The 24,789-nt window shown below is 31.5% G+C and overlaps 1 long non-coding RNA gene across 1 annotated transcript in view; it reads left to right on the forward strand.

Annotated features, from left to right (window-relative positions):
- The first annotated feature begins 3,821 nt into the window (after window positions 1–3,821).
- LOC146537388 (uncharacterized) overlaps window positions 3,822–24,789 on the forward strand; it is a 38,521-nt gene continuing 17,553 nt past the window's right edge. Inside the window, exons 1-2 of the long non-coding RNA XR_014878161.1 lie at window positions 3,822–4,114; window positions 23,660–23,725. This is a non-coding gene — a long non-coding RNA (uncharacterized LOC146537388). The remainder of the gene's footprint in view (window positions 4,115–23,659; window positions 23,726–24,789) is intronic.

The raw sequence follows: 24,789 nt of genomic DNA on the forward strand, positions 1-24,789 counted from the left end.
TTATTCGATCCGCCATTTTCATTACGTATCAAAGCACAAAGGGCACACGTTCCCAAACTATGCGTTATTATGTTACAAATTCACTTACCTAACAGGTACTATGAGAATTTCATTAAAGTGAAAACATTCACCTTAGAGTGACTACACACGGCCGACTAGACATATTTTCGTTTGAGTTATGCAATTATGATTGTCTTAGGCCTCTTGTGGAATATTTTCAGTAATTTTAGGTTATTGCGTTACAATGTCGTTGTAGATTGATATATCAAGCTTGTGTTGATGAATTTTGTATGTAATTTGTACTAGAATTTGATTATGGGAGATATCTTTACATTTTTATTTTAAAGATATTAGATTACATTCAATTTGATATTGACACGAAATTAATAACGCTTTATCTAACGTGCAATTGCTAATATATATATAAAGGTTTATATATTATGTGTTTATGTATTAAGGTATTCATAAAATAAAAAAGGAACACCGTAGGTACATATATTTACTAAATTATGTTGTATATCTAAATTATGTATCCTTCTAATCCTGTTGGTTAGTCAGGGAGGTTTCGGCGTTATTAAAAACGTAATTTTTCGGTTTATCGCCGATTTATAACTTCAATGGTGTTATATTAAGCAATTTAATTCTATAATCTAGTACAAAATGAGCTAGTTAGATATAAAAAGCTAAAAAATAATGTAACAAATTGTATAACGAGTCCAGTTTAATATTTAAACAGAAAATTCAAATAAAAACGTTAATCTTATAATATTTGTAGGAGGAGTATTTTTCACTCTATTAATTAAAACACAAAAATAGTTGAATTTAAACACTCAATAATTATAAGTTATGAATAGATTAATAATATGTTATGAATGTTTAAAATTAAATATAATTAATTAATTAATTAAATATATAATTTAAAATATGTACCTTGACCTAAAGCGGCAAGTTATATTAATTATCTATTGATAAAATATTAATTCGACAATACAGTACACTGATATTTTTACTTTTTTTATAAAACACTAACATGGTATAAAACATAAATATATATTTGTAATTGCTATTTCTATATCATTATATCGTTTCAAACCTCTCCACCAACAGTAATTTTGTTAGTAATTAAACCATCCACTCTTATACCGTTTTACTCTGCGGTCAACAGTAAACTAAAATTAACAAATGAGGTAAAAGGCACTAAAAATAGTTTTATTTCCTGAAGTTCCATATCCATGAGGGTACATTACGCCTTATGAGTTACAAAACACCGGCTGGAACAAAGTGACGCATTAAAAGATCATACTCGTTGTGATGGGATCTGGGTCGAGATGTGTGGTGTAATGTGTGTATTAAAGCGTGTAGATGTTTCATTTAAATTAAAAGTGCAGAGTCTCACTTCCTTGATGAAAATTATATTTAAATTTTTATAACTGACACCAACATTGATTCATATATCTTTTTTAAAATAATAGCGTTGGATAGATTTTTTATGTTATGTTTAATTTACAGTAGTGCGATTTTTCCATAATTCTACTTTTAATATGTTTCTAGGTTAGTACATTAAAAAACGTAATCCACACGTATATTTCCATATACCTGTAGTCTAATGTTTTTTTGATACGAAAGCAACTGTGGATTTTGAACTTTTTGAAAGTTCTGGTCTTGAACGTTGAGAAAATTTACATACTATTGTCAAAGTTACGTTCTTTCCTAGATTCATTGTGCTAAAAGCTAGCTATGCTTTCCGCTGTTACTAAAATTTCAGACCCCACGCCATGATTCCCCCCAAGAGCGTAATTATAGTCGCTTTTGCCTGCCAACACAGTATTTGCATTACTTCACGTTGAAATTTCCAAGTCACAATGCTGAAACTGCAAAAAAAAATTACGTTTTCAAGCCGTTTACGTGGTTTACGGTGCGCTGGCTACGTCGGAGTTTTGAGTGATTATTAATTTGACGTTTGATATTACAGTAAGGTTTGAAGTGGACGATATTTTTTTAGGTTGTTCACGAAATGTTAATTAAAGGAAATCGTAACAAAGTTCGACTAAGTTAATTAGTACGGAAACTGTGCTAAAATATAAACCAAAAACTTATCTATTAAGCACTGTAGCATTGCTAGGTATTCATTTGAAATTCAGTCTATGATTTCTTGCTTTTAATTTATTCGCTTCTGAACAAGTTCTTGTGGTTTTTAAAATATAATATTATATAGGTTTTATAAGTACTGTAAACTTTAGATTTTAATTCATTTATTTTAAGCTTATCAATAATAAAGATGTTTATAAGATCTGATATTGTTTATAGAATGATTATTTAACTTGAATTTGAAATTTTATGTTTATTAAGAAGGGCTCCTTAATAATAACAAAAATAAAATTTTACAATTTAAATGTTTCCAAAAAGTTAACACAAAAAAGGAAACACAAAAAATATCTACAACTTTTAAACGCCTCATTGTGCAAAACTTTGTCGTGTTTTAGAAACATTTAAGTGTCTTCCTCTGTTAGTGGCAATGGCATTGCTAACTCAATACTTTTTTAATCTTCTAAGATATTACTAAAGATTTATCTTCGAATTTTATTTTCTATAAGCCAAGTATATATTTACCAAAATGACATGATATCAAATATACAATATTAGTCTACTAACAGTAAGTAATTCCTTTGATTTGATTAAATAACAATGTTTTAAATTTCAACATCTTAAATAACAACATTTTTCTCTGAGGAATTTTAACCTAAATATTTTATTAGTACACATCAAACAGAATCTCGCGAATAGCGAATTATTTCACCAGCATCACTGTCACGTTTTGATGTTTACAAAATGAAATTTAGAGATAAGGGAAGGTTATATTTCATTCACTTTGATTTAATTTTTAGCATAACTCAAATTTACATTGCAGTATATAAAATTTTCTATTAATTTACTTTTTTGAATTAACATGGATTTCAATTGTAATATTATATATACATAATATTAACAATGTTATTTAAATATTTATAATTATCTATCTATCTGTTTCTTATAATATAAAACTGAAGAGTTTCTTTGGTCGTACGCTCTGTTTGAAAATGGGTAAATCTGGAAATAAAAACTGGTAATCTGTAAAATATTTATATCAAACTTTAAATATTTATTAACCAATTGAGTAGCTGTTATTATCAACATGTGACCGTTCCATAGCTCTTATCTTATTGTAATTAGTGTATTAAACTATGTATATACACATATATTATTTAATTTTTCCTCATTATTAAATAATATTTATTTAATTTGCGATAATAGTTTCGGAGCCACTGACCATTTTATTGGGAGCTGAAAAAAGAACACTATTGGTTAATAACGCCTAGTTAATATAGGTGTAAGCGCTGCAGCGCTTTATAATATATTTTTTTAAATAGATGTTTTTTTTGGTATAAGTATAATTAATGAATAACAAACAATAGCAATTTAGGATAGTTCAGTTGATCTGCTTAAGGCGTTTTAAGAGTGCTTAATTTCATTTAAATAAATTCATATAATTTTAGATTTTGTAAGAAAATAGGTAATAAATGAATAACACAAGTATATTTATATAAATATATCAATATAAATAAGTACTTGTTAATAATTGACATAAAAATATCAAGTTCTTTTTGTATTTACTTAAAATACAAAACTTAAAAACGTTCAATACCTATAAAAAAACTAAAATTTAAATTTCAAATACAGGCCATACATATAAAGAAAAATACAGATAATAAAACTAATAAATCACAGAGCGCTGCAAGCGCTTTATTGCTAGAACCAAATACCTCCCTTCTATTTCTGTCACTCATTCAGATCGTCAGTTTCGTTCTGAACGAAAAACGTGTAACATGTCTTTATTTTACTAAAAAATTAAGCTAAAGGCACATAAATATTTAAAAATAAGTTAATAAATAACAAAATGTTTATATTACATGTTATATATTCAATAAAATGAGTGTTTAAAGTTTTAAAAATGATAGAAAAATAGTTAATGTCAAGTCAGTGTCAAGGTTTTGGCGGGATCTATAAATAATAATTTCATGATGGCGGATTTTTTTCTTTTTATTTTTTTGTGAAACTGAAGCATTGACTATGAACGGTGAGTTTAAATTTGATTTTTATCTATATTAATTATTAAACAGCTTAAAAAACTATAAATATTTATATAATTAAGTCAAAAATATACTTTTTACGCTGTATTCTGTATAGGAGGGGTAGTTAGATGATGATCTAATATTAAGACTTTCCGTTTCCCACTTTCCGCAAAATTTTCGGGACATACCGTGTTTAGTGGGGACAACCAACGCCACACATTGGGTATCAGAACGAAAAAAAAAAAATATCCCCCCTAGTGGGTATCGAACTCACAACACATGTTTTGAATGAAATTTAATAATTTCCTTAAAATACGCGTTAGCTAAGTTATAGAGCTCCACACCCCAACCGCTCCCATTCCATTAAAGCTATCTGTTATGTAAAGTAATATTGTATTAACTTTTATTTTTGATACATATCTTGTTTTAACTTTAAGTAAAACCTTGCGGCGTTTAGTTCCGATACTCAACACACCGACAATTGAGATTTGTGTTTTAACAATTTTATAAAGGTTTTTTCTCTTAGATATCTGCGTATTTTCTTACGGTCCTATTGTCAGTGTCTACACTGTATATCTGTACATAAACAGGGCAAGCAGAAGGGCCGTAGTGTCAAAACACCTCGTTCCTTTTAATTTTCAAGACGCTGCTTGTTCAGTGGCGGAACATAACGCCGCACTGTATCTACCAAAGGCCTCGATATCTAAAATACGTAGGTACATGTTATAGTTTATATCAACTAAACGTAATTACTATACGTTGTAAAAACACATCGTTCTAATTTCTTATCAGTTACAAACTTATTATTATATATCTTCTTATCAATTGAATCCTTACACAATATGGCACGAGTACCTACTGGGAATGAAAAAAATAATAATAAAGTAGTGTTAAAGGTACTTTATACTCTGTTTAGTAAAATAATCAAAATCGACTCGGGGGCGTGAATCATTTATATTTCCACGCTTTTCGCTTTAAGTTCCACTCGAGTGTTTTATACTAGTTTACCTCTACCCACCCTGCCATTGCAGGATACACCGGGAATTTGAATTTCGAACCCACAACTATCGCGTGTTATTCAGACAATAACTAAACTAGGTGTCTAATAAAGACCAATAGTTGTACCCATTCATAGTTATAAATAGAAATAGTAAATGAATTAATAAAGCTACATACCAGTACGTGAAGTGACGTAACTCACACACAATAAAATGGACAGACAGTCGAAACTGATAAAATAATATTAACAAAAAATATAAAGTTTCGCTCGCTACGCCGTTCGCTTCGCTCGAATAAAACAAATAACTTAAGGATAAATGCAATGCTTCCTCGATATTCTTGATTACAAAGTGTTGTGTTAAAATATTTAGCTCCCATTAGGAGAAATAAAACAATCCTTTGGCAACAAGATAAAGTGCGGCGTTGTGTTCCGTCACACAATAAAAAATGTCTCGATAATTGGAAAGTGCGCGTAAAGGAGGGTTTTATCACTAGATTCCTTACCTACCCTGCTATTTGCGGAATACAGCGTGAAGCGAAACCCAAAATTGTCAGTACTGTCAGCCCTGTAAGTCTACTATATGACAAAAATGATTCAAACAATTCAAAACGCGTACGCTACGGCGTTTTAATTTAAAAAATCGTCATCCCCTCGAATGAAATAGTTCAAAGGGTTTTAATATAAAAGTGAGAACGTCAGGTATTCGTTAGAAACTCTAAAAATTATGTGTCATCTGAGCTCTTTGTGTTTTATATATGTAACATATGCATGTATGTATGTACTTACATATGTGCCTATATACATTTTTTTTTTAATTATCTACTGCTTATAGCAGAGAGAGAGAGAGAGAGAAACACTCCGTTTTTCAGTTATCAATGTATTGATATGTTATATAATGTAGATAATTGGCACTAATATTTAACATGGAAGGGACACAATATGTTGAGAAAAATTTACCAGTTATTTTGAAGCAGTTTTGTCGAACCAAAATTCTTAATATTAAAATACTTTTTTATTTATGAACTGATTGGATTAAAAAATACACTAAATATTAATGAAAGCTTGTCAGAAGGTTACTGAGCTGTGTGTGCATAAACGCACAGACAATAATACTCATCATCACTGTTTTGTGTTCTATTACACTGATAAATACTATTAATTTTTTCTCATAAGTACGAGAGATATACGTCCAGACAGCGATCAGTTACAATTATAATATGTATAGATTTATTTTATATATATGTTTAATGTATATATATATATAGAAATGGATGGATATTCGAAAATAGTAGAGCCTTCATTTAAAAGTTCACGTTTCATTTAAAACGTGTAATCAATTGGACACCGCTGTGAGTAAAAACGTTGGTACTATTTCTTTCAACTTTGTTCTATAGAATTCACTGTTTCAAAATAGTTCTATACGATTTTAGCTTTGAAGCGATTTTTTTTAGTTCGTATGGGTTTTCACTAGTAATCTCCTAAGCTTTGCATCTGTTCTAATATTATGGAGTTTGTTTGGTTGTACGCGCTTATCTCAGGAATTTTATATTGAAAAATTATTTTAGTATTGAATAGTCCATGTACCGAGAAAAGAAAATTACGCTATCAACATTAAGAGTTGAATAACAATTGTCATAATGTTAACATCGCTATTTTTCATATTTTTAAAAATATTAAAGTGCTCAGTTTGGTATTAATAATATTAATAAAGAAGAAATAAAAGGGAAAAGTGAGACGCATTTTTTGTTTTTTTTTTCAAGTCAATTAAAAAAATAAGCTACATTCTGTTAAATTTGATAATTTGTTCCTATAAACATGTTCATATATAGATAATATTGAAATCTTCGCGAAAACCGCAATAAATTGATTTGCCTAATTTGAAAGATTTATAAGTACATCGTTATACCGATTTTAAACTAAACAGTCAATCAATTCATACAAATAAACGCAATAGACATTTTTTTTATCTAACTACAATCAGTAATACACAATACGATCAGAATTGAACCTTGGTCCCATAATAGCCACCCCTATACGACAAAGCAACGGGCCCCATTGAAAGCCCGCATTCTCATGCCATATTGTCAAAATCCTAACCACGTGCGTGGCAGATGCGCGGGAGTCGATTTTTTTGGTAGGATGACCATGAGGTTTTTGTTTGATTTGGCTTAGACCTTAGTTTTGGTTATAATTCGCCTGAGCAAACATACTGATAATGTTGAATGTGTTGTTGATAATTTTTTTGTAAAACAAATGTCTTGTGTTAGTAGCGTTTATCTTTTTAGTATCTCAAAAACTATGATTTAACATGATTTTCAGTATAAAAATGTGCAGAGTAGAGTCCGTGGCTCGTTTCTCCATTTTTTTCTTTATATCTGCAATAGTTAGGAAAATATTTATATGTGATTTTAGTAGTATATGTGTTTATAAACAATTTTTTATCAACTAAGGAATAGTTATTTTTTCTCACGTTATTGCAGCTTTATATTTATGCTTAAATTTTATGCAAAAATTGTACGCAAAATTAGAAACAATGCGTGTAGCTGGCGTTCATCGATTTGTAAGACGTTATCAAGTCAAAAAATATTAATTTATATATTTATATGTCAGATGTGTGTGTAAATGGAATCTATCTGTTGTCTTATTATACATATTACTAGACGAAAAGTGTCTATGCTAGCAAAATAAAATATCAAAGAGTCACTTAGAGTCACTATCACTATTAAAATATTCTTTATTGAATTAGTCATTTACAAGCGCTTTTCGCCTAGTTAAATTAAAATGTTATTAGTGTAATATGCCACCAAGAAAATTCTACTAAGAAAACAAGAAGCCTATCTATTCCTAAACTATAGTAAAATAGAAAAAAAATATCATTTTTTTCTAATTTGCAAACTCCATGCCTTCCGAGACTATACTGTAATTAAACTTATCTAATTGCTAGGAAAAAGTTCTTTCTATAAAAGTATTCTTTAACTTTAAGATTGAAACTCCTAGAACTTGTACTGTATTTCCCTAGACGTGGTTGGTTTTATTGCGAAGCTTGCGATCTATTGGTGTAAAATGTATAGGGATTTATATAGCCACTAGCTTCTACCTGCGTATTTACAAAATGATCGAAAAAATAAAATAAATAAAGATTAACGTGATTTAGTATTATAACCTTCTTCTATAATTGGACTATCCTAACCGGTAAAGGATTTAATTCTAGCAAGAAATATCTTGAAAATTAGGAACAAACTAGTGAGCCGATATCAACACTATACCTCTCTTCCTACCCTGCTAAGCAGGAAAACACGCAAAGTTACCTTTTATGTGCATATATAACAATGATTTTTGTTAAAGAGAATTAAAGCGGTTATAGTAGGTTCCAATAGTCATTATTTTTTTGTTGAATGATAAATAATGCACATTTTGGTTGGATAAAGTCGAATTCGGCATTTACATGTAACTTTAATGCTGAGTCGTTTATGATAAGACTTGTGATCCAAATTAAATTTTTATATTATTTTATGGATAATTTGTAAAAAAATATGTTGCTTATTTACACAAGTAACAATAACTGTAAACTAAAAAAAGTTAGACTAGACAAAAAAATATCCTATTTTCTATACAAAATGATATCCGCCCTACAAATACATGACTATTGCGGGCCCAAATGGATTAACAGATGTACCTACTTATGTACATACATACATACATACATACATACATACATACATACACGTCCGGAGAGTTTCAATTCAATCATTGTATGAACGTATGTAATATTTGTTATTTGTATGAAAAGGGGATGCGTAGTGATTGTTTTCTATTTTCTATTTTTTTTTCTTTGTGTAGGTATATATTGTGTTACTAGCTGTACCCGCAACTTTCTCTGCGTGATATAACTTTAATTTATGAACTAATTGAAATAAAACGGACACTTTTATGAGAAGTTTACCAAAATACAATAGTGAAAACGGCATTTAAATCAGTTAAGCCGTTTCCTGGGGTAGCGCGCACAAATACACAGACAAATAGACAAAAACATACTTTTTTTTCAAATTTTTCTTATCATGCCCAAGTAAGATTAATGACTAGTTATCTCTAATTCATAGCGATGAGAATAAATATACAATTAATTGCTTGTTGTTCGTTATGTCTCTATGATGGTGGGAAAGTGAAGAAAGAAGTGCCTCAACACTAGTATCACACTACCTACCATTTTTCAATTCGAACCAGTGGTTCTTGAGATTAGCGCGGTCAACCAAACAAACTTTTTTACATAGCGTCAGTTAGTTTCATACATAAGTACTTGTGTTTTTAATGTATAGATTAATTTAAAGAGACATAGCAGATGTGAATTGCGTCATCGTCGTGTAAAACAGATATTAAAACAATGTATGATCAATAACCTTGGCTGTATAGTCCGATCATTGGACTATGCTGCTATAGGCTATAAGGTAGTGGGTTCAATTTATAAGAACAAGATATAAGAGTATAAAATAGTTTATATTTTAGTAGATTTTTGTAATGAATCTAGCTATTAATTTTTTTTAGCTTGACTTTAGGTCTCGCATAAGATATTAGTATACATTTTCCGCCAAATTTTCTAAGCATTGCGTGTTGAGTGACGGAACTTAACGCCGCGCTTTGTCTTGTTACCGATAAGGAAATAAAGGCTTCATATTAATTAATTTAACTCTGTTTTTTGGCATTTTTTGTAAATATAGAATAACAATTGTATTAATTGTATAACGCCATACAGTGTTGATAACGCGGCCTTCGTTCACTGATAACTTTGATAAATGATAACCATCGAGGACAGCACCGATGTCGCTGCTAAGTTAAAATTTTAACGTTTTCATAATATCTACAAATACCATACGATTGACGATATTATGATATAGCCCTATAGCCTTTTTAAGGAATGGATTGTCTTATACAAAAATATTTTTTTTGTAGTATAGTCCATTTATCGAGGAGAGCTTTACAGAAAGCTATTTTTATCTATAATTCCGTCGTCTGAGGCCGTTATGGCTCAGTGACACAGCTCTGACTGTATGGTTGTGGGTTCGTTTCTCACTCGAGGTAATGATATATTCAATATTTTCATTTCTTCGCTCTGGTGTCGAGGCAATTGGCGGTAAGTTCCGCCTCTCAACACGCAATACCTCCAGAATTCATCGGAAAATGGAGAACGGAGTGTTTTAACACTAGGTTCCCTCTGCTGTACGCGCTTACAACGTTAAGGTGTTTCTTTACTCTATAGTAATTTGTATTTAATATAGAGATTTTGACTTTTGACAGTTTTTTTTTCATCATTTTTTTCTTCAATTGGAAATCAAACCTGTAACATTTATTAAATAATCAGTTCAATAGAAATTTAAGTATCAATTCCAGACATAACTGAGTGGTTGTTTTAAAAACATCAAGATTTAGCTTACCGCGCCTTTTATTGAAATTCAATATAAGTTTGTACTGAGGTTCTCGGAAATGCGTTACTTAATACTAATAATATAATCTAGCATTCCTTAGTCTCTTATACATATATGAAAATAACTAGCGAACCAAACGTGGCTTCACCCGATTATTATATATAAATATATAATAATAAATAATTTGTAGAATCATTATTGAGGCAGTCGTGACCCAGAAAAGAGCTCATATTCTTTAAATGGCAACTGAAATCATTCGATTATGTCACCTTTCAAATAAAAGAAACGTAATCAAAATCTATTTCTTCTCACAAACAGGGACAGACATTTCAAGCTTTTAACCCCATGTTTTCTTCGGGGGATAAAAAGGAATATCCATAAATATCCAGACTTACAAACTAGAATTTTCAATACTGAAACACATTTTTTGATCTAAAACTTGTACTGAAACTGAAAATCTTCAATTCCTCTCGTCTCCTCTAAAGGGGGTTTAGCGGTCAAAATCTTTCCTTTGACACCATACGACACACACCCCTTCATGCCAAGAAATAGGGGTGGTATATAGTAGCTCTCAAAAAAAAATCAATTCCAACGTACAAAAGGTTTTAACGGATTTCTTGAGCGATTCGTCGTGAGTTTTCTAAAGATTTTATCCCTTGTTCCGGTTCTATGTTTGTATGTATGTAGATTATAATTATTGAGGAGAGTCGTGGGTTCGATTCCCACGCCAGGAAATATTTAATATTTTCATTTCCTCGCTCTGGTAACGAGGCAAAGCGCAGCGTTGAGTTCCACCCGTCAAACGCAATGCATCCAGAATTCGTCGTAAAGTGGGAAACGAAATGTTAACTTAATATCAGGGTCCTTTTGTTCACCCTGCTATGTGCGGGATGCAGCGTGAAAGTAAAAATATAGTATTATATAGGTAATTTATAAGTAAGGCTGTCATGGCATTTCCAAACTTCGGCGACATGTACTACGTAGAAGTATAGTAGAATCTAGATAACGATAAGATAAAAGATTGAAAGATATGCTATCTATATATTCATCTATTAATATATTTTATGAATATAATATATTGCTTCATAAATTTAAATAATATGTATTTTAGCTGTGATATAATATGAGAAAATGTCTATATAAATATAATAAATCCCCCGAATGGTAATTAAACCTACAATAGTCGTATTTACAATCACGCTTGTGCTACTAAGCCACGACAGCCTTAGCTTTTATCCTCCGGAATATGGAAATTGGAATCCGCAATCATCATGTGGACTCAGATATTTGATAACTGCGCTACAAGGGTGCAAACACTATGTACTTACATACATATATAGAATCATATTCCCACCCCTTACGTCTAAGCTCGAACAATTTTCTACTTCATAAAAATTAAATCCAGTTCATTGCATGCCTATACTTGTTGCGGGTATAGAAGTTAAAAATAACTTTGTACTGTGTAATAGGTATGTAACTTTGTACAAAATCAATGTATTTAAAATAATAATTTTTAAATACGAAGGTAACGTGATCAATTCCCGATCAGGGACATTATTATATTCAATATTTCTGTAAATGTCTGGGTAAATAAACCACGGCGTTAGGTTCCGCCATTCGACACGACACCTTTCGTCAGAACCCATACACGCCGCGTTTATAATCAGACTACATTAAATAAAGCGTACCTATACGAAATATGTCGATAATAATTAAAATCAGCATTTACTTCCTTTGAAATCGGTTAACAATAATAAATAAATAATATATATTATTATTACAATTCAAGTTCCATAAAAACCTATTGCAAATTGACTGACTATGCTTGCCCTTTTGTTACGCGAAATCTCCAAAACATGTGTACCCACTCTATACTTTGATTCCATCATTTTTTTTTATTCACAACCCCTATATGAAAATAACCCCTAGTTTGGAACCTTTAGGGTTGAATTTTCAAAATTGTAAGTCACGCCCCTTAAGTTGATCCAAGCAGCTGTAGTATAACAATGAAATCAGGACAAAAGGTACGTAATTCATTTGAAATTTCACTCACAATGCCGGTAACGGTGTTTCGTGAAGTTTAGGTGTTTTTTTTTTCTATTTGGTTAGTTTTTTTTTTTAATTATTTATTATTATTTATTACTCGGTTACTAAGCGGTTTCTTAAGTGCTATAAGCGAAGTACATATGGGAAACTAAAAAAAATATTTTTTTACTCCAAGCTACAAGTGCGTACAGAATGTTCTCGGAGCTATAAATTATATGAGCTTAGGCTCGACTGCTTTAGTAGTAAGCTCTGAAGAGTTCAGATCCTGGCTCCATCATCAGACCAGTTCGATGATAACATATTATTGTATTGTTACCTAAGCTTCATATTCGATAAGCTTCATATAGCATAAGCTTCATATATATAGTTATAACTCGACTCAATAAAAAAGCTACTAAAAAGGTAACAGTATTTAGTTTAACTTATTTTCCCCCTTTTAGCTTACTATTTTAAGCATGTATGCATGCATGCAGTCGGGTTTTTTGTTTTAATAATAACATCGTTGCACAACGACACATAATTTGGCTGCGAACGCGGTGGTTGTGGATTCGATTCCCACTTGGTAGAATTATTTTTTTATTTTCTAGGCTTAGTTAAAAGATGAAACGTGGTAATGTTTCGTAAATTGAGCGGTGCTTGGGGAACGGAGGGTCTTACCACTATACTCCTCCTGCCCTTCTTTCTATCCGGGAAAAATCGTTTTTTTTATCATCGAATCATTTCTATGTATAAAATATGAACCTACGAACTACTCTAAACAGACAATGTTTAGAATAACATAAATAAATTGGATTACTAAGAAACTAATGGTTAAATCATTGCTTCAGTAGTAAGGAATTTTGTTAAATGAAATAGATGAGTCAATGAGAATAAGATCACGTTACAATAAATAGCCAAGTTCCTGAGAAATGTGTAACAATTCTTTTTTTATGTGTTTTTTAAATATCTTCTTTCACGATTGTTATTACGTGTATTGCTTTTAACTCAAAGTATATATATACTTCAATACTAATATTATAAAGCTAAAGTTTGTTCGAGTTGAACACGCTAATCTCAGGAACTATTAACGTTTGATAGTATCGATAAAAACTATAGCTTAATAATAATAATTCTTATATATTTTAATTTGACGGACGAAAGCGCAGTCAAAATCTAGATAAAAAAATACATACATGCTGTATCCCGCATATGGCGGGATAGACAGAGAGAATCTGGGAACATAGTGTAAAGACACTCCGTTCCTATTAAGTCACTTCCGTTCCCCACTCCCCGTCATATTCTGTGACATAGTGATTTGACTGGCGGAACTGAAAGGTGAGCTTTGGAAATTAAGTATTTTCCTCGAATGGGAATCGAACCTGTGGCGGTTACAGTCGCACGCTTGTGTCCTTATTACACGACTGGTCTCTAGTAGCTATTATTAAGTATATAAAACATAATGTTATAAAGGCATATCAAGGAAAATGTTAATAAAATAGAGTAAATTAGATTATATTTCTATATATAGTGGTATACAAGGAAAATTCTATAGGCAGTAAGGGGCTGTCGTAGCGCAGCGGCACAGTGTCTAACTGTAAAGGTGACGGTCGTGGGTTCACTCCCACTAGAGAATAAATGAAAACATTTTTTTTTTTAAATGAAAGCTCTGGTAACAAGACAAAACGCGACGTTGAGTTCACTATTGCAATGCACACCCAATGTCTCAAACATCAGGGGAAAGTGGGGAATAGAGTACCTTAAGATTATGTTTAATCTTCCTAACCCTGCTATTTGCGGGATACATCGTGAGACCAAAAAATAAGATTATAATAAAATCTTGCGCCTACAATAGATTTTTATAACGCTATACATAACGATTTTTTTATCAAATCCGGTTCAAACCGCTTCCGTTAACTGATAACATACGTACGGCAACTTATATACTTATAATATATGTATTTCTATTTGAAAATTTAGGGTTATTCTTTTTTTTGTACTCCAAAAATAATTGGGTTTGAGGAAATGTATAGTAAACTAAATCACTATTACTGATATTCGCAGTCATAAAGAATCAACTTCTTTATAATGGGTTGAAAGTTTGAAACGAACAATAAATATATAACCACTTTGATGTAAAAAAAACGGCGTTAGTTTCCGCCATTAGAAATTGGAAAGAAATTGCAAAACAGGAGATACGGGAGTAAGGGAATGAAAAAAACGAGTATAGTTCAATCCAAGCAATCACTAACAAAAAGTAGGTAAATAGCAAAATAAATAACCCAAATTGCCAACATTTTCTCACTTAATAGCAAAAACCAATCTTCCTCCCATACCGTATATAAATAAAAACAAGGCAAAATGTAATTATAAGCGAAAAGGTCCTGCAGCGATTTACTGTAATCGTTAACGTTAAGATTTGATACTGGCTACACCGTTTTAGGTAGAGTTTTCTGAAAAGAAATACATTTGTATTTTTTTAGCTTCGTTGTATGCCTCGTATAGCAAGGGAGACAGAGAGAGACTAGTGTTAAGACACTCTGTTTTTCACACACCGCCCAAATTTCGACATCAGAGAAGGGATGTTTCCATATGTTGAAATAACAAAAGAAATAGTCTTAACAACCATTCCCGCCAAAGCGCGTCCATATTCATATTATTTCAAAATGGCCGCTAAACAAATGAAAACTGTCAAAACGAATAATGAATATTTGTCCTTTCCGTAAATGTATAGAGAAATAGAAATTAAATATTAATTAACAAGCGTAACACTATACATACCAGATAATTCGCTATATATATATAAATAGGGCTGCCGTATCAAGTGAAATTTAAAATATTTTTTTGTCGTTCTTTGTAACAAGGTTCTTTCAATATATTTTTTAAAAATTGGCCTGAAAAAGATGAATGAAAAGACTCTAAATGAAAATACTCTATATTTTCTGTTCCTGCCAAATAAAATTAAAAAAACACCTAATCAGCCAACGGCCATTCCCGCCAAAACGCGTTCCATTTCCAAATTATTTCAAATATGGCCGCCGTAACGAGCAGAATGGACAAACAACAATTGACCCCAATTCACAACTAATGGCCGCTCTCCGACTACATTACAGGGTTGCCACTTATACAGCTGTACAGTAAGTGTTTATATACGTTTTGATACTTAATATATATTAATTTCACAGCCCTATAATTTAGTATAGTTAATATTATATGCTGGGTTTCGACTATGATGCGTATACTTCTCATATCAGTATTAGAGCACTTGATTTTATTTCCAGATTCATGTTGTATCCCCCATTTAGCAGTGTTAAGATACTACATTCTCTGCTTTTCCACCGAATTCCAGACATTACTTGTTGAGTTGCGGAAGTCAACGCTGCATTTTATCTTTCTTTACTGAGCAGGGAAATAAAAACAATTCATTATTATTATTAAGGATATACGACCTAAAATTTTTCAGCACCTCATTTTTGTAAAATTTTGTCCAAAATTTGGAAGGATCAAGAAAAAAATAGAACATTAATTTTTTATAGAATTTTGGTACGAAATCATATAATTCCAACCCTCATTTTACGTTTCTTGGGGGGGTGAATTATTAAAAATCTTTTCTTAGAGGTCCTTAAGACCTTTTGTTTTCTCGCCATTCCCTGTGCAGTGAGAGCTGTACGTTGATTAATCATTCAATTATCTTTTTTCTTTTTCTTTTATGTATTGCGTGTAATTGGTGTAATTATATAAAATGTTTATGGATGGGTGTGTCTTTTGAATTGAATCTAGCTTATACATTTTTTGATTAGTACCGTTGAATATGACGTCTATAATATGAATAAAAGAATAAGAAGATAAATTCCTACTGAATTCGGCGAAAAGGAAAGATCTTAATGGAAACAAAGTGTCCCAACACTAGGTTCTAAGGAATACTACTATGAAGCTAAATAAAATACTCTCTTAAAATACTTCCATACTTATTTTTATATTATAAAGCTGGAGAGATTGTTTGTTTAAACGTGCTAATCTCAGGGAATACTCGCTCCAAATTAAAAAATATTTTTTTGTCAGATTTTCTATTGGAGAAGGCTATAGCTTTTAACTTTAACATCCCATGAGTGTCTTCGAGCATTTAGTATGGGTCACGTGTCAAACACAACTTAGCTATTATTTCCGTTTAAAATTCGGGTGAAGTCACAGGGAAAAGCTATATAATTTTAATGGTAAGGCTAACAAACTTTCATATGGGAACCAATTGGAAAAATGATGATTTTTTGCCACTTCCGCGTATAGTTGCTTAAACTAGATCAATGGTCCTCAACTTTAGTTACCTGAATTCTGAAACATAGTAGCTGGAGGGTTAGATAAGCATTGCGATACGTTCCTATGTTGATAAAAACAATGAATTTTAAGTTCATAAATATGAATTTGAAACCGAATAGGATGAATTTTGATGTGTAAGGGAATAGATTTGGAATTAAAGCTAAAGAAATATTAGGAGATTTACATAGATATAGCTCTCTTTCATAGTTATTAATGTGTGTTTAGAATTTTACGGAAAGCAACACTGTGCCTTAACATTTTGCCAAAGTGAGCCAATAAAAATAATTCATTCCCCCAAATGGGAATCGAATGCTTAACTGTCGCATATACTATCATATGCTGTACGGACCTTTTTAAATATTTCGTATAAAGCAAAATTACCTTTTCTTTATTTAGAAGGGAAACAGGAAACATTTATATATTATAACAGTAAATAATTTTATAATTGAATTCTAAAGTCAAAAGTTCACTCGCTTATTTAAATTTTATATTTTGTTCTTAGTTTTACAGTTGTTAAGAATTCTAATGTTAAATACGACGAGTATTGAGTCTTTTGGACATATTTTGCGGAGAAAATAAAGACTGTGGAGAGCACATTCTCCGTTGTAAAATTTATTAAAATATATAGTCTCCTACATAAAGCAGGGTAGCTTGAGGGAACCTACTTTTGCTTTGCTTGTTACCAGATTGAGAGAGCGAGAAAATATTTCAGAATATTTCCTGAGTGGTAATTGAACCCATTGTGCCGCTGCGCCACTACGGCATTAATTTTAACGGTGAAATTTATTCTGTACTAAACATTTTTAATCTAAAATAGTAAATAAGTAAGTGAATTTAACCAAACTATGAACGATTTTGGACACTACTGACACTAAATTTTAAAATATTACATTCTGTCTGACAGCACGAAAAATACTACACAAATATATTTTTTTATTATTTCGTAAACCGATAAGCCCATTGATACCCATGAAATGGTCAGAAATTAAAAATAAATTCAAACGAACGACATTTAAAGAAAAAAATTCAATATTTCAAACATCCAAGCGGAAGTGACGCCGATAAATGCGATAGGAAGCGCTGACCCCGGCGCGATAACATTCGAAATTCAAATTGCGACGCCATCTTGTAAACATGGCGGTTATATTTTATCTGTGTACATTGATTGTGGCATTATAAGAATTGGCCTTTGTCAATTCTGTGTTTAGTATTTGTTTAGGTGGTATGGTTATGTATGTTTGTTTGTGTGTTTTATTTTGGATGGTTTTTCGATAAGATTTTATATTTTTACGTGCAATTGTTGTAAGACAAGAGCTTCTAGTCAAAAAAAATGGGAAATTAAAGTCTATTCAAGTAGTGAGAGATATAATATAGTTTTTTTCCATTTCTCCTACAAAAATACATCTCCTACAGGACTTAGGTCTTTCTCGTTCAGCAAAGATAACCTGTGTCTAGAACAAGCACAAACAGAATGGCAATTATACGAATCCAATTACCACCTATGATCGGTGAAGCAGCAAGATCAAGCAATGAAACTGTTATGACTTTGGATGGGTGGACGATTTCGAATTAGACTGTGCTGATTGGCTGGATGCTTAAACGTCGAATAGTGATCTTTCTCTCTCTCTTTCTCTATCGGAAAGGAAGTGAAGGGTACTTCACTTTCGTTTATGGTATAACACTAGGTTCTTTCATAATTCACTTAAAATGTCTTGTTTTAAATGAATAGGTAGGTACATTAGCCACTAAAGTCTGAGATCGATCTTGAGATACCGTTTTCATTAATAAATTACATATGTATGAATGAGAAAGGTATCTCAAGATCGATCTCAAACTTGAGAGCGATTTATAAATACGGGCCTTAATGACGTACCTATATGTAGGTAAAATTTATTTTTAAAACGACCGAAATATAAGACGTGGGGTGAGAGGCGCCTTTTGTTACAAGAGTACTTTTCTCTACACAGAGGTGTTGAAAAATTTTAATTTCCAAGAAAGTATTTTATAGTCGGTCTTTTTCTTCATTGTTTTTCTCCATTTTTAATTTACAGATACAAATACACTAAGTTTAAAATTGAAAAAAACTCTTTGTTGGGTAGTCCATTTATCGAACGCTGTTCGCGCTTAGAATGTGTCTTGTAACATATCGAGCGCAGTCGCAGGTTAAAGCTAGTGCTACGTTTTTTCAATGTAGAATTGCCTTTTTAATCATATGTAGGTCACATAAAGAGATACTCAAATCTTGTAAATCACAAAACCCAAACTTGAATAAAACGTCTGTTATATACATAATGTATGGCGATTTATCGAATCGTATACAGATAAGGGGCAGCTACAATCGCAGCATTCATTTGTGACACAGATTTATCATAAATATTTGAAAATGTATCCTAATACCTTTGAAATTAAGCCCAAAATCGTCTAAATTGAATTAGAAATGACGAACCTCATTCATATTGAACTTTACACGTGATAAGGAACTGATAGAAGTCAGTTGGGTAATTTTTTTTTATTTTTTTTACATTCACGCTGTGTCGAACGTATAGATGGGTAGGCGGAAGGAACTTAGTGTTAAGACACTGCGTCCCCCAAAAGCCGGAGAAATCAACACCGCACTTCTTCTTACCAGACCGAGCAAGTGAAAATATTTCATTCATTCTTCTTTAAAATATATCATTTCAATTTAATTATTTTCATATTAGGTACTATTTTAAATATAAATACTTTCAAAAAAGACTAAATAGACAACCATCGCGAAATTTTACATATGTGTCAACTGTACCACTACGGCCAAGACTTTCAATACAAAACAAATTATTCATATATACGATACATTTCCAACGTTCGCCTCTTGGTCTATAACTAGGGTTACCAATTCGTAGTTAACTTGGATATGTCCTAGTTTAGAGAAAGTTTGGAATGCTATTTGTGGGTCTAGGTCCAAATCTGGGGATACAAAGTAACTTCGGAAATTGTTTTCTTGCTAACTAATATATAAAAAATATATAAATTTTGAACGAAAAGTAGATTTTATTTTATAGAAATAAGTAAATAATAAGCTGTTACAATTATTCGATAATGATTGTGAAATAGAATTCCAATAAATAGACTGTTTATGTTTAAATCACTCGTAGATGTAGTGTCATTGGTTTATTTAAATTCGTAGCGGCGTTCAGTTCCACTAAATATTATAAAAAAAAAGTATTTGTGTGAAAAATGAACAGCAGAGAATGATTATACCTTAAAAACTTCTTGGTTTTAATTATCTTGCTTTTAAAATATTAAAAAAATGGCAACCCTATCTCTCTATATGACATTATGCTAGCGTAATACGGTTGTTGAATGGTAAAGATTTAAATTTCAAATTTCAAAATTGATTTAGACACCGATAAACTGTGTATTGTCAACGTGATCGTAGTGGCTCAGTGGTTGTACGTTTTGTATGGAAAGTAACGGATTCGATAGTTAATTTTTAGGGGTTCCGTACTCAAAGTGTACAACGGAACAGCCGTCTGTCTGACACGAACGAACTTAATATTTTGCTCTTTTTATAGACAATGTACGCAACCCTTACGACTGGCTCTTAGCCGGTTTTCATAATTATTATTTAGCATCTTCATAAATATCTAGCTCTACGCATCTTCGCTTACACTCAGTAATTAAGGCATTCTGTTTTCCCTATTCCGTTACTTCTTTATATTTTATTGTTTTACGTTCTATCTTTTTCGAAAATTCTTCGAAAAGTCGATATTGAAGTATTTTACACTAGGTTCCCTTGGGAAAAGCTGTTCAAAACATTTTAATGATATACGTTTTTGAAATATAAAATTTGACTACTTATTTAACGTGCTAATTTTCTTAGAACTTCATCCATAATCAAAAGTTTCTTTCGGACTGACAGTACTGACATTGCATTACATCAATAATTCAAACGGATACAAACGAAAAGAAAATTTAAATATTTACTTATAAAACACAGTTTTATGCAGGTCATATAATAAATGAAATTAAATAAATAAATAAATTACCCAAAACGGAAATTGAACGGCCGATCTCCATCGATAAGGATCGTATTCATATCAGACACCACGTGTGTTCCAGATTTTTTACTTTGTAATTTTTTTACTGTATTGTTCAATAGATTTTGAATAAAATAGTTGCTTAAGGGTCGTGGGTATAAATTTACTATGAAAAAGCTTTTAGTTTCCATATTTTTTATTTGTTTGTTTTTTTCCTTAGTTAAAAACAATTGACGATTTAATTTTACTGGAGATCTGATTTCTTGATTTTAGAATTATAGTGAAATAGCGTCTGATTATAATCGTAAATTTAGCAGGGCAGGCAGAGAGGAACCTAGTGTTAAAACACTCCATTCTCGTTAAGACACTTCCGTTTGCAACTTTCCGCTGAATTCTCGCGGCATTTCGTGTTGAATGCCGGCCAAAATAGGCGAAATGGTGTAGAAGAAGGAGAGAGCGTAGCGACACAGCCATAAAAAAACATCAGTTTACTCATCTAATGTACATAACATTGTATAAGTTTATATACATATCTGAAATAAACGTAAACTTCTATTACTATGACATTCTACATTACTTTCCCACACTGATTATTTAAAACTCACATTCTATTGGTTAATTAAATCCAATTGTAATTTTACCCAAATGGGAATCGAACTTTGGTACCCTCGTCATACAGACCCATACACATTCATACATTTCAATCATACAAATAACTTCACCCTTGTGTATGCTTTTTAATTTCACATCTCCCTTGCTCTCGTGTGACACCCCTATTTTAAATGACTCGTCTACTTGCTTATATAGTTCGGAAATTTATATAGAAATTATAAATGTTTACTTTTTAAGTATATGTTTTTATTTCCTTAATAATAATATTACAATCATAGTGACTAGTCACTATTAAAAAAATTAATGAATATATTATTTAAATGACAAACCAACCCAAGAAGGGTACATTAACGCCTAAAATATTTTTTTATTAGTAATAATAATATTAATTGAGGATATTCAAAAATAAACAATAATTTATAAAATGTTCTCAACAATAATATTCCGGACGTAGAGTCCCATCACCACCGACATTCATTTATAATAAACTACAATTGCATTCAATTCAAACCCTTGAAACAAGCTAAAGTGTTCCCTCCAAACAAACTTCCACAAAAGAGCTATAACTCTTACTTTTCATTAATAATAATAATCCGGACGTAGTGTCCAATCACTACTTACAATATAAATGAATAAATTCCAGTTATTCAATCCATACCCCAGCAACAGGCTCAAGTGGTCTTCCCATAGTGTACTAGTATTAACGCGAGGGGGGCGTGCGTCACACGGCAGCGGGAACAAACGATTGGTAGCATCCTGCCCTAAATTGCAATACGCGGACGTCCGTCGTGCGCGATGCTCTTACTCCCTATATTATATAGTTTTATATGAGATTTGCTGTTGAAATAATGCCCAAATAGCTACTAGCTGTTGTATTTATTTAGTGTTGTGTGCTTTTTGTGTAGATTTGCATAGGAAGTTTGTGTTTTGTGTTGTTTTGTTGTTTTTTTAATTTTTTTCATGACTTTGATACACAAGATTTTGCGTATCTTTTTTGTGTAAGTAAAAACCAATATTTTTGTATATTTTTATTAATTGTATATGTTTAATTATTATATTTAATTTTCTTTATTGACTTTTTTAATATATTTAAAAGTTGAATTAAATTGAGCTATTGGACGTTTCAGTTAAGTCTCATTCTTTAGTTTATGTATTTCAAATAACACGCGGCAAGCGACATCTTTTACACGCAGCAAGCAAACTCTAATTTGTTAAATTAAGTGGTTAGTGTCATAAAATCTCATATTCAGGCGGAAAGTTGAAAACGGAGACACTAAATTCTCTCTTCTTATCCTACTAAATACGGGATACGGCCTGAAACTGAAAATATTGGCTATTTCTCTTAATTACACTATGAACTATAGTTATTTTTATTAAAATTCGTTACTCTTAAATGTTATCGAGATTCCTTTTTGTTCCAGCTTCACTCTGTATCCCGCATAAGCCATGTTAGCTCAGTAATCGCGATGGTTGTAGCTTCGATTCTCACTAGAGGCAATGCATCATTTTCATCTACTCGCTCTGGTAAAAAAACAAAGCTCAGCATTGAGTTGCGCCACTTACTATGTCTTTACCACTAACTTCCTTCTGCCTCCAGGTACGTGCAAGATACAGTATTAATTAAAAAAAAAAAAATTATACCAAATATGAACCCATTCCTAACCTTAATAAGAAATTGTCATTTCTATTTCTATTCATGCAAATTTCGAGATAAGATCGCTCTTTGTACATCGTTTGTTCTTTATTTAGGTGCCCTGTAATTATACAGACGTCAGATTGGAAAAAAAAAACTTTTTTTCCCCCATTGTAGGTATTTTGTATTGTACTTTAAAGTAAGCTTTGCGTTTGTCGTTTATGATAATGCCTCGTCCCAACGCTATCTGAAATAGATCGCTGTTTTTTGGTAGAAAAATATTAAATTTACCTACTAATGGTTGTGTGGGAATCAGCGACTGTAAACGCTACGGTTGTATGTTCGATTCCTGTTTGTGGTAATGATTATATTTACACTCAATAGGGGGTCAGTCCCACCACTCAACAAGTAATGTCTCGAATTCTGGTGGAGAGTGGCAAACGGAGTGTCTTAACTTGCTATATTCCGCATACAGTGCGAAGCCAAAAAAAAGTAATTTATATTTATCCTTTGCTGTTTCTTATTTCCAGATCTACCACTGCTGGGATTCTGACGTCATCTCTATTAAAGAAATACATACATATATTGGGGATGAAGTAAGTATCAATAATTATTCATTTTTAGTTATTTCTATGCTTTCTCGTATAAAAAGAGAATATTTGACATTACTGATAGAAACATATTTTAGAAAACGTATAAAATAACGGGAATCGAACCCGTGCCTCTTGGAAACTGCCATTGCCAAGTGGCCATGGACTAGTTCTTTGTAGAGAAACGATCTTTCTAAAATAAAAAGTTTTATTATTATCCTTCATTTCTAATAATATCCATTTTCTATTAGTGTTACCTACTTTTGAGTAAATTTACCCCAAGCGATTATCGAACTGGCTACCTAAGCCTAACCACAACTAAACTTAATAAACTAAACCAAGCTACCCTCAATCTTAATTACTTATAATAAGGGTTTCGCCTGAACGAAATATTTAATGACATCCTGAGATCTAATCGAAAGACGATAATTTTCCTTCCTCACCATGAAATTGCAAATTTATATAATAGTGTTGGTTAAGCGACACTTACCTCGGTTAGTTATTTGGATGGGTGGCATTTTTGAGTTGATTTTAGATATCTATCTTTATCTACAGTTGAAAATTGTAAAGCTGAAGAGTTTGTTTGGTTGATAGCACTTAGCTCAAGAACTACTGGTTGGAATATAATTACTTAATATAATTATTTTTGTATTGAAGAGTCCATTTATCGAGAAAAGCAAATAAACGAAAATTATTGGCTCATTAGAGCTTCCATTAGTCAACGTCAATGAATATTGTTTATCTTTAGACCTTTGTACGCAGAATGATTTAAATAAGGTCAGTAAAGTCACTAATAAAAATACGGCAAAATATATTTTTTTAGAGGCCAGTTGTGGCGAACGAGAGGTTGTGGTTCGATTCCCACTCGAGGAAATTAAATGTGGGGATCGGAAATGTCTTAATGGAAATAGAGTATCTCAACACTAGGTTCTCAGGTTCCCATTGAACCCACTATTAACAGTTACGTCTAACAGTATAAATTCAACAGTTTGTTTAATATCACTTAATACGTTTATTTAGCTAACACGATTGATTACCGAATTGATAAGGACTTAACAACGCCCTAGTAT

Source organism: Heliconius melpomene, chromosome 7, assembly GCF_056956725.1.
Source record: "Heliconius melpomene rosina isolate 202511_hmr_F chromosome 7, ASM5695672v1, whole genome shotgun sequence".
Taxonomy (NCBI): Eukaryota; Metazoa; Arthropoda; class Insecta; order Lepidoptera; family Nymphalidae; genus Heliconius; species Heliconius melpomene.